At 37.9% G+C, this 12,077-nt stretch overlaps 1 protein-coding gene and 1 non-coding gene across 6 annotated transcripts in view; both read right to left on the bottom strand.

Moving 5' to 3' along the window:
* Positions 1 to 12,077, bottom strand: part of STAG1 (STAG1 cohesin complex component) — a 381,944-nt gene that overhangs the window by 149,040 nt on the left and 220,827 nt on the right. The window lies entirely within an intron of this gene.
* LOC127483056 (U6 spliceosomal RNA) lies at positions 3,712 to 3,813 on the bottom strand. Its single transcript, XR_007909026.1, has one exon. It is a non-coding gene; the product is annotated as a U6 spliceosomal RNA (small nuclear RNA).

Here is a 12,077-nt window from a genome sequence, read left to right as displayed (position 1 = left end):
GTCACCTTCATGGCACAGGCAAAATTCCACTACAGCTTAGTCAAGAGTAGAAGAAAAACACTCTAAACTGGGAGAGAAAACAAGACAAAACACTCTCTGGGACTCTAAACTCTATACCAATACCAAGCATACATCTGCTCACTCTGGGAGAGGGGCAGGAATTCCCATTCAAGCACAACCATACATTTCAGGCACAGGTTGGCTGCTACAGAAACCAGGGACAGGAAGCTGAGAAGATCCATTAATGGCTCAAGGTACACAGGGCAGTTAAGACTTCAGCCAAGACTGTCATAATAGATACTCCTATCATAGCACGAAGGCAACAAGCAAAGTGTTCCACCACTAGGAAAAGGAGCAAGAATGTGGAGAGAGATCCCCTCTGTTAAGAGTGGGGGGAGCAGAGACAACAGAGGTCTCTGAGGGTGAAGTGTAGAAACACAAAACCACTGGTTTCCCAAGTACATGCAACAGTAGTCCACCACTAAAGAAATCCTAAGCCTGTGCTTTATCAAAGATAAGGACAGCAACAATACAAACATAACCCAATTCCAGACTAGAATCCAGATGTATACTATTTTATATCTTCTATAAATACTATCAAAAGGAAAAAAACACTTGGGAAAAAAAAGAAAAATCTGTACCTACTTCAAAGGAAATTCTTTAACACTAGTTTTAAATTTCTCTTTGCCAAACGTATTTACACATACAATGTAAAAAGAATTGTCTAGTTAATGATGGGCAGTGGGGGATTAAATACTAGCTTCCTTCACAAAGTAGCAGAGCATTTTTTTCAGGAATGCTAAGATAACAGTGATTAAAAAAAACACAGAGATAACGATCCAATAGGACAAATGTTTCATGTATAACTAATACTTAAGATCCTTCAGGGTAGTTCAATGATATTGTTTTGCATAAATTATTTATTGGATGAACTAGTACAAAGGTAAATCATATTAAATAAGAAAAAGGTTTAGCAAGGCAAAAAGAATTTTAGGGTAGGAATAATATGAGGCATTCTCCATGAAAAGTAATACAGAGCTAACCATAAAAGGTGTAGTAAAATAGCAATCCATCCAAATATGTTCAGGAAGAAACACGGGGAGTAAACTCTGTGTAGGCAAATAAAACATAATGTAGCCAGCATCTATATGGTAAGTACTTTGAACATATATAATCTCATATAATCTATACACTTTGGGAACTAATGGTGTGAACAAAGATAAAAGACACAAGACATTAAGAACAAACTTGTTCTTTATCTTGGAGTTTAAATATAGTCCTGGGATTATAAAGTCCACGTGCTTGCTTCTCTACAATTGGGTTTCACGTGGTTTACTATAGGAACTTCTGAGGACATAAGAGTTGTCTACTGATTCTTTTCCAAAGGATGGACGCTGCTCTCAAATGGAGAGACAAGCAACTAATAGAAAAGTCTATCTCCAAAATTTCAGAAATCACGAGGAAGCAGATAGAGTATAATGGTGCCAAATTCTCTTTGTCGCTCCCCCTCTTCGTGGAGGAACGACACAGGACCCTGCGCTGTTCTTTCGTCTGCTCGGCCCTTCCCGGGTTTGCTGCTGGTTCTTCCCGGGTTGGCTACCGTCCCTTCCACCTCCGTGGAAGGGCGGTTCCCCCTGCCACATTCCCCACTTCCGCGGGGGAGCGGCACACCACCGGCCGGCTCTCTCGGGGGCTACACAGGTGTTCCCCTTAGATGTTCCTGGTGCATGTTGTCTCTCTCCTCCTTTATAGTCCTCCTCCGCCAATCCCAACTCGGCTGCCCACACGCCGAGTACTCTGCTCTCCTCCAATCAGGAGCAGGATCAGCTCCTGGAGGTCATCACTCAAGTTGGCGAGAGACAGCTGCGTAGAAGCTGTTTTCTCCTCTCCCAGCGCCATATTGTGGGAGAGCAGATGCATAGAATAAGTCTTAATTCCAGTAACTTAGTCTAGTCCGAGTTGCTCCCAGTTGCTCCCCACACTCTTAATGAGAGAACAACAATCTCCTGAGAGGTCCACTGCAAGGCAGAGCTTATATACCTAGCAGAGATAGAAGGCTGGTTGCCCAATGCTTAAATATTTGAATTTTCATAGAAACTAATAATGATATGTAGGAAATAAAAACAGCAACAAACAATTCCTCATGGATGTTTGGAAACTCAGTCTGTTAACAAATTCTAGATATCCAGCCGGCGCCGCGGCTCACTAGACTAATCCTCTGCCTGTGGCGCTGGCACCCCAGGTTCTAGTCCCGTTCAGGGTGCTAGATTCTGTCCCGGCTGCCCCTCTTCCAGTCCAGCTCTCTGCTGTGGCCCAGGAGTGCAGTGGAGGATGGCCCAAGTGCTTGGGCCCTACACCTGCACAGAAGACCAGGAAAAGCACCTGGCTCCTGGCTTCAGATCAGCACGGTGCGCTGGCCGCAGCGCTCCGGCCACAGCGGCCATTGGAGGGTGAACCAACAGTAAAGGAAGACCTTTCTTTCTGTCTCTCTCACTGTCGACTCTGCCTGTCAAAAAAATAAATTAATTAAAAAAAAAAACAAATTCTAGATATCCAAAGAGATAAAACATTACCTAAAAGTAAACCCAAACAAGCTGCTATATGGACTAGCTGATGGGCAGTGCTGACTTATTTTGGGTGAAACATTCATTGGCTTTTGGTTATCTAGTATCAACAGACTTATCCAAAGATTTTAAGAAATTTACTTTTATTTATGACTTTCTTTGTAAAAATATAAAAATATGAAGAGCAAACTAGAAATATATTTTTCCTTGAAAAGATATTAATATAATATAAAGAGGGATTTGTGACTGATCTTAAATGTGGGGAAAGAAGGGTATACTGTCATATACATGCTATAATTCAGTGAAGCAATATCTATAAACATATATCAAAGGGTACGATGGCTACACAATTTTTATACTCTTAATTTATTAACTTTTACAAATGAGAGAAAATGTATTTTTCTTTCTGAGCCAGGGTTATTTCACTTAGCACAATGATCTCACGATCCATCCATTCTGTTGTCAATGACAGGATTTTATTCTTTTTTATGGCTTAGTAATATTCTGTCATGCTGTATATAACATGTTTTTGATCCAAGCATCAGCTGATGACCATCTAGTTTGATTCCATATCCTTGCTATAGTGAACTGGGCTGCTACAAACACGGGCGTGCCAGTACCTCTTTCACAAGCCAATTTCACTTCCTTTGGATATATTTCCAGGATAGCTGGATCATGTGGTAGATCCATTTTGAGTTTTCTAAGCCATCCATACTGTTTTCCATAATGGTTCTATCATTTTGCATTCCTACCAAAAGTTTATTAGGGTAGTTTTCTCTACAATCTTGTTGTCATGTTAATTTTTTTTTTATTTTTGGGTATTAGTCATTTCAACTGGAGTGAAATGATACTTCATTGTGGCTTTATTTCTATTTCCCTAATGGCTAGTAATTCTGAGCATTTTCTCATGTGTCTGGCCATTTGTATTTTTTTCTTCGAAAAATATCTATTCATATGCTTTCCCTATTTCCTACCTGGATTGCTACTGCTTGCTTTGTTGCACAGAAGTTTCTTAGCTCAATTATTTGTCTATTTTTGCTTTTATTGCCTGTACTTTAGGGTCTTACCCATGCCAATTCTTGTTCTTCTCCAGTAGTTTGAAAGTTCAATGTCTTAACTTTAGACTTCTGATCTCACTTTGAGTTTTGTAAATATGGATTGCATCATAAATTTGCATGTCATTTTTGCACATGGGCTATATTAATCTTCTGTACTGTACCAATTTTATATATTTAACAGTACAGTCTTATCTGTGGTTTTACTTTCTGTAATTTCAGTTACCTGAGGTCTATGGTGGTCAATATTAAGGGAAAACTCGAGAAAAAAGAACTTTTAAGTTTTAGATGGTCATTCTGACTCATGTGATGAAATCTCATGGTATTTCACTGCACCCTGTACAGGATATGAGTCATTCTATTGTCCAGCATATCCATGATATGTAAGTTACTCACCCGATGGTCACTAAGGGGCAGGCAGAGCAGACAGACAGATCCCACTCACCTAATTTTTTATTACCATAAGTTCTTAAAACTGTTCTACTTTGCTATTTGTTACTGTTGTTAATCTATTACTGAGTCGAATATTTATAAATTTATAAAGTTTATAAAGTAAACTTTAGTGTAGTATGTAGGAGAAGAAACAGTACAGATGGACCCCAATTTAGAAACTTCACAATGCTCTGACTTGGGATTTTCCAATTTTAACATAATATGGAAACATGCATTCAGTAGAAATTTTATTTGAAATTTACAATTTTGACCTTTTCCTATACTAGCAACACATGTTAAGATACTCTCTCAAGATCTTAGGCAGTGGCAGTTAACTGCATCTCTCACACAACCTTATTACCATGGAAGTAAACAGCCAATACTCCATAGTATAGTGTGTTCCTAAGCTATGCTGTTCAATAGGTTCGGTGTATTAAAAACAATAAAATTTTTAACACTTTATTTTTTTGGGGGGGGGGTTTGAGAGAACAAATGAATGAATCAATCTGAAGGGAATAAGCATGCCAGCTGGTTCACTCCCCAAAGCCCACAAAAGCTGAAGCAATCCAGAAGGAAGCCTGGAGGTTTCCGAAATGCATGGCAGGGATCCCACTACTTGAGCCAACATCTATTGCCTCCCAGGGTGTGCATTAGCAAGAAGCTGGAATCAGGAACAGAAATGGGACCTGAACCCAAGTACACTGATATGGCATGAGTTTATTCCATCTAGATTATTAAACACTAGGGCCAAACACTTGCCCCTAAATATGTTTTGGTTTATGATCTTTTATAATAGATTTATCAGGATGTAACCCCATCACAAGTTTAAGGCACATCTGTGTGTGTGTGCATATGTGTATAAATTTTAGTACTAGATGCTTTAAGGCATCCATGGGGAGTTGCAAAATATATCCCTTACCAATAATGGCCTACTGGACCTTTATTGCTTCTAACAGTTGTTTGGAAAGTAGAAACTATTCAATTCACCCATTTACCTACTCATCCATCTAGTAATACATTATTGGACAAATACGCTCCTTGTACTGTACTAGGTTCGTGGCATCCAAAAACTGAACAAAACAAGGATGTTATCTTTCAAAGAACTTCTACTTTAATTAAGGAGATGCAAACATACACAAACAGTCCAGGGACCAAAATTAATATAATAATGATCCTTATAAGAATACACAGTCCTAGAAAGGAGTATTAATCTCTACAGATGCAATAGGGCAACAAGAATAACTGCACTCTAGGCAATAGAATTAGCAAAGGTTTATAAAGAAAGGCACAATGATGGTATTGCAGAGCTGCATGAAGTTTGGTAAACTAAAACTATTTACCATAAAATAAGATGAAATCCTATCTTTCCAAGAAAATGGATACAACTGGAAACCATTATACTTAGTAAAATATGCCAAGCCCATAAGACAACTACTATGTTTTCCCTGATCTGTGGTAACTAATAAGAGTATGTAAAAGGTAATGCAGAGGAGTGAAACTGACGTTTTGAGATCTGATTACTATTTTTGGCTAGTCGACAGTTGAGGAAACATGATTTGTTTTTTTCAAACTATCTCTTGAACTCTACTTAGGGTTAATCTTATGAGTATGAACTGAAAATGGACATTTGTAAAAATTAAAAGAGTGGGAACAGGAGAAGGAGAGGGAAGTAGGGTGGGCGTGTGGGCGGGAAGGAGTGTAGAGTGGAAAATATCATTATGCTCATAAATCAGCACATATGAAATACATGAAATTTGTGTACCTTAAATAAAATTTAAAAAGAAGAGACTATCATTTCAAATCAAAATACTTAGTATCCTATTATTAAACTTTTGGCCACATTAACTTCAGCATTCAAAGTAAATAAAAAATTTCAGGAACAGATAATAAATGGACACTAAAACCATTAATAAATAGTAATTTTTCATTGACAAGATGTTAACAGTGTCAAATTATTTGGTAACTGCAATGAGAAAAGTACTTTTACAAGACTGAATGTTCACTACCTTATTTAAGTGATCAATTTCAACACAACTTATAAGTACACAACCTGAGCTGTTTTACAATATACAATAAAAAATTTCATTTATTAAGTTGTCTTGCAAAATGTGTACTGTAAAATGGAAAACTAATCTAATGAAGTCTAGAGACCTAACTTTCAATTATAAAATACAGGGGGATTACAAAAACAATAATACCACGAGAGAAAACAAAATCAGAGAAATAAAAATATGGAAACACAAGATAACTGGCAGGGTGTCAAAAAGTTAATGTCATACAAAAGTATGGTGATTGCTTTATATTTTTATCATATTCTGAGGAACACACACTCAAATACAGTATGTACATTAGCATTATTCAGTCACATTAGCTTCTTTATGGTCTCTCAAAAACATTAGGCTTTGCTTTTGCCTTTTTGTCTTCCTTTACATATGAAACTGAGCCCCTATACAAAGACTTGGATGCAGAGGCTAGATATCATCAGGTTCCAGTTTCCCATAGTCTCTCAGTCTCCCTCCTTTAGTTTAAAATTTCCTTCTATTGCTTTCAGAACTGTGAATCAATTTCTACATCAATGAATTAATGATGTTGTGCAGCCAGCCCTACAAGGTTCCTAATAATCAGAAGCATGAAGTCATTTATCTCTTCTAGAGAAAACATCCCAATGTTCTTATCTTGAGGAAAGCCCTCAAGCCCCAGGAATCCCAGGCCCTGAGCAAAAAAATTATCACCTACATGTAGCCATCTGACTGACTAAAGACCATTTTACATATCATCAAAATTCCCTAAAGAATATGGCATCACTGACCAATTAAAGGAGAGTCATGAGCACCTCAGCCCAACCAAGGACACAGACACTTACGATACCCCTTTAATCCCAATGTTAATCTATCTCTTGAACTCTTACACTTAACTGTTACGAAGCACGGGAATTAAGCAACAGATAGCTGCCCAGGTCCTTGCTCTGTGCATTGCAATGAATACCTACCTTTTTTTATTTTTCCTACATATATGTGTCAGTGATGGGCAGTTTGAGTGAGAAGACTCAGGTCTTGGGGATTCCACAACACCATCTTACATACTAAAATATTTTCATCATGGCATAGCCATGAGGACAGGAAGTTTTGCCAGGTGTACTCACTGCTGTATACTCAACGGTTGGAATGTAACAGCTATTTGAGAATTTTTTGGTAAAATCAATCAATCACAAGTATGACAGTCATAAATGCATCTAAAAATAATGGCAAAGATATCTAAAATATCCATATAGATTTTCTTCCATTGTCAATCATAAATTTTACAGTATGTATTTCCTTACCCACAAGAAGAATTTGTAAAATCAAACAGTCAATGAGAATGCCAACATTATGGCTTGTAAACATGTACTTCACCAAACTTTCATAAATTAGTGAAATTATATGCCAGTAATATCTGCCCTCCAATTAATCTATCAATAGGTTTATAAACAAAGAAATTACTAAATAACTATTACCACAGAGAAAGCAGTGGTATAGTAGAATACAGGGAGAACTTAAGAAGTATTTTAGTATTTCAGTTCTTAAGCTGAAGTGATAGATTCACACATCTATATATATTATGTGGCATGAATCAAATCACGCTGTGTTTAAAAAACAAACTCACTAAAAGCTGAAATTACCCACATTAATATCTTTGAAATCACATTCCTGACAACACTAGATATAATTATACCTGCTAAGCCACAGCACCAGCCCCATCACAATGTTAAAAAATATTTAATATGTAAAACCACATCTGTGAATTTACAAATTACAACGATTGGAAAACTTTTTACCTTAATTTTTTTCAAAAAATTAACATGTATAAAAATGTGTCATAGGTACAAGGATAAAAATGTTACCTGCCCTTGGGGAGCTTCAGTGGAAAATATTTTTGCAAAGTAAAACTCTTACATGAATAAACATAACTGAGCATTACATAGTTTGCTGTACCTTTGTTCTTGAGTTCTACATGCACTGAACAAACAATAACCATAAAAATAAACTGCTTAGAAAATTATTATGGACCGGTGCTGTGGCTCAATAGGCTAATCCTCCGCCTTACGGCGCCGGCACACCGGGTTCTAGTCCCGGTCGGGGTGCCGGATTCTGTCCCGGTTGCCCCTCTTCCAGGCCAGCTCTCTGCTGTGGCCCGGGAAGGCAGTGGAGGATGGCCCGAGTCCCTGGGCCCTGCACCCGCATGGGAGACCAGGAAAAGCACCTGGCTCCTGCCATCGGATCAGCGCGATGCGCCAGCCGCAGCGCACCGGCCACGGCGGCCACTGGAGGGTGAAGTAGTGGCAAAAAGGAAGACCTTTCTCTCTGTCTTTCTCTCTCACTGTCCACCCTGCCTGTCAAATAAATAAATGAATAAATAAAAATTAAAAAAAAAGAAAATTATATGGCTGACATCCATAATACAATGAAAGAGAAATAGCTTTTCATCATTAGACCTCTGGTAATAATATCTAAGCTGATTGTTCAGATTTGGGCAAAACTTCACACTTCTAAAATATCAGGAAATTCAATCTTTATATATCAATTAAGAAATAATAGAATATATTTAGACAGTCATTCCACAAGTAAATTCTGTAACATGTTTTATGATATTTAAAGCTTCTATCTTATGCATCTTTGTATCTCCAACTTTATGGAGAATACTATTAAGTATACTCTGCCAAATAAATGAGCTATCAATGCATCTCAAGGATCTAGAAAAACTACAGCAAACCAAACCCAAAACTAGAAAGAGAAAAGAAAATTAAAATTAGAGAAGAAATTAGCAAAATTGAATCCAAAAAAACATTAGGAAAGATCAGCTAAACGAAGAAATAGATTTTTGAAAAAATAAACAAAATTGACATACCACGGGCCCAACTAATCAAAAAAAGGAGACCCAAATCAAAGGACTTAGAGATGAAAAAGGGAATGTAACAACAGACACCACAGAAATCAAAAGTCATCAGAAACTACTACAAAGAGTTGTATGCCAACAAACTGGGAAATCTAGCAGAAATGGATAGATTCCTGGAGACATATAACCTACCTAAATTGAACCATGAAGACATAGAAAACCTAAACAGATACATAACCAAGTCAGAAAGTGAATCAGTAATAAAGATCCTTCCAGCAGAGAAAAGCCCAGGACCAGATGGATTCACTGCTGAACTCTACCAGACATTTAAAGAAGAACTAACTCCAATTCTTCTCAAGCGATTCAAAACAACTAAAGAAAGGGAATTCTCCCAAATTCTTTGTATGAAGCCAGCATCACCTTAAGTCCTAAACTTGAAAAAAATGCAGCAGAGAAAGACCAATTTCCCTGATGAACATAGACACAAAAATCCTCAATAAAATTCTAGCCAATAGAATCCAACAACATATCAGAAAGATTATCCACCCAGATCAAGTGGAATTTATCCCTGGTATGCAGGGATTGTTCAATGTTTACAAATCTATAAATGTGATACACCACATTAACAAACTACAGAAGAAAAACCATATGATTATCTCAATAGATGTAGAGAAAGCATTGGATAAAATACAACACCCTTTCATGATGAAAACACTAAGCAAATTGGGTATAGAAGGAACGTTCCTCAACACAATCAAGGCAATTTATGAAAAACCCATGGCCAGCATCATATTGAATGGGGAAAAGTTGGAAGCAATTCCACTGAGATCCGGTAGCAGACAGGGATGCCCACACTCACCATTGTTATTCAATACAATACTGGAAGTTTTAAACAGAGCCATAAGGAAGAAAAAGAAATCAAAGAGATACAAATTGAAAAGGAAGAAGTCAATCTATCCCTCTTTGCAGATGATATGATTCTTTATTAAGGGGATTCAAAGAACTCCACTAAGAGATTATTGGAACTTACAGAAGAGTTTGACAAAACAGCAGGATATAAAATTAATACACAAAAATCAACAGCTTTTGTATACACACAATATTTTGTATACAGACAATGCCACGGATGAGAAAAAACTTCTAAAATCAATCCCATTCACAATAGCTACAAAAAAAAAATCAAATATCTTGGAATAAACTTAAACAAGGATGTTAAAGATCTCTATGATAAGAATTACAAAACTTTAAAGAAAGAGAACAGGATACCAAAAAATGAAAAAATCTTACATGTTCATGGATTCGAAGAATCAATATCATCAAAATGGTAATTTTTCCAAAAGCAATTTACAAATTCAATGCAATACCAATGAAAATACCAAAGACATTCTTCTTAGATCTGGAAAAAATGATACTGAAATTCACATGGAGGCACAGGAGACCTCGAATAGCTAAGGCAATTTTATACAACAAAAATGGAGCCACACGCATCACAATATCAGATTTCAAGACAAACTAGAGCACAGTTATACTTACAACAGCATGGTACTGCTACAGAAACAGATGGATAAACCAGTGGAACAGAATATAAACACCAGAAAATAATCCAAACGTCTGCAACTAACTGAAATTTGATCAAGGAGCTAAAATCAATTCCTGGAGCAAGAAGAGTCTATTCAACAAATGGTGCTGGGAAAACTGGATGTCCATATGCAGAAATATGAAGCAAGACCCCTACCATACACTTTACAGAAACATCTACTCAATATGGATTAAATATCTAAATCTAAGATCTGACACCATTAAATTATTACAGAACATTGGAGAAACGCTGCAAGATACAGGCACAGGCAAAGACTTCTTGGAAAAGAACCCAGAGGCACAGGCAGCCAAAGCCAAAATTAACAACTGGGATTACATCAAATTGAGAAGTTTCTGTACTGGAAAAAAAAAAAAAAAAAAAAAAAAGTCAGGAAAGTGAAGAGGGAACCAAAAGAATGAGAGAAAATATTTGCAAATTATGCAACTGATAAAGGATTAATAACCAGAATCTACAAAGAGATCAAGAAACTCCACAACAACGAAGCAAACAACTCATTTAAGAGTTGGGCCAAGGAACTAAACAGATATTATTCAAAAAGGAAATCCAAATGGCCAACAGACACATGAAAGTATGTTCAGGATCACTAGTCATCAGGGAAATAAATCAAAACCACAATGAGGTTTCAACTCACCCAGGTTAGAATGGCTCACATACAGAAATCTACCAACAACAGATGATAGCGAGGATGTGGGGAAAAAGGGACACGAACCCACTGTTGCTGGGAATGCAAACTGGTAAAGCCACTATGTCAGTCTGGAGATTCCTCAGAAACCTGAATACAGCCCTACCACATGACCCAGGCATCCAACTCATTGGAATTTACCCAAGGGAAATTAAATTGGCAAATAAAATAGCTATCTGCACCTCAATCTTTATTGCAGCTCAATTAACAACAGCTAATGTGGGGAGCAATCCGGACTAGACTAAGTTACTCGAATTAGGACTTATTCTATGCATCTGCTCTCCCACAATATGGCGCTGGGAGAGAAGTAAACAGCTTTCGCACAGCTGCCTCCAGTTCAACCAATTAACTGTAGGACTTGTTCCTGATTGGAGAGCAGCGTACTCGGCGTGTGGGCAGCCGAGTTGGGATTGGCGGAGGAGGACTATAAAGGAGGAGAGAGACGGCATGCACGGGGAACATCTATGGGGAACATCTAAGGGAACCCGTGCAGCCCCCGAGAAAGCCGGCCGGCAGTGTGCCGCTCCCCTGCGGAAGTGGGGAATGTGGCCAGGGGGAACTGCCCTTCCACGGAGGTGGAAGGGATAGTAGCCAACCCGGGAAGAACCAGCAGCAAACCCGGGGAGGGCCGAGCAGACGAAAGAACAGCGCAGGGTCCTGTGCCGTTCCTCCACGAAGAGGGGGAGCGACAAGCTAAGACCTGGAATCAACCTAAATGCCCATCAACAGAAGACTGGATAAAAAAATTATGGGATATGTACTCAATGGAATACTACAGAGCCTTTAAAAAAAAAAAAAAAAGAAATCCAGTCATTTGCAACAAAAGGGAGGAAACTGGAACACATCATGCTGAGTGAAATAAGCCAGTCCCA

This window comes from Oryctolagus cuniculus, chromosome 4 (genome assembly GCF_964237555.1).
Source record: "Oryctolagus cuniculus chromosome 4, mOryCun1.1, whole genome shotgun sequence".
In the NCBI taxonomy this organism is placed as follows: domain Eukaryota; kingdom Metazoa; phylum Chordata; class Mammalia; order Lagomorpha; family Leporidae; genus Oryctolagus; species Oryctolagus cuniculus.
The sequence above is the reverse complement of the archived record's forward strand: the minus strand, read 5'-3'. Positions and strand labels throughout refer to the sequence as shown.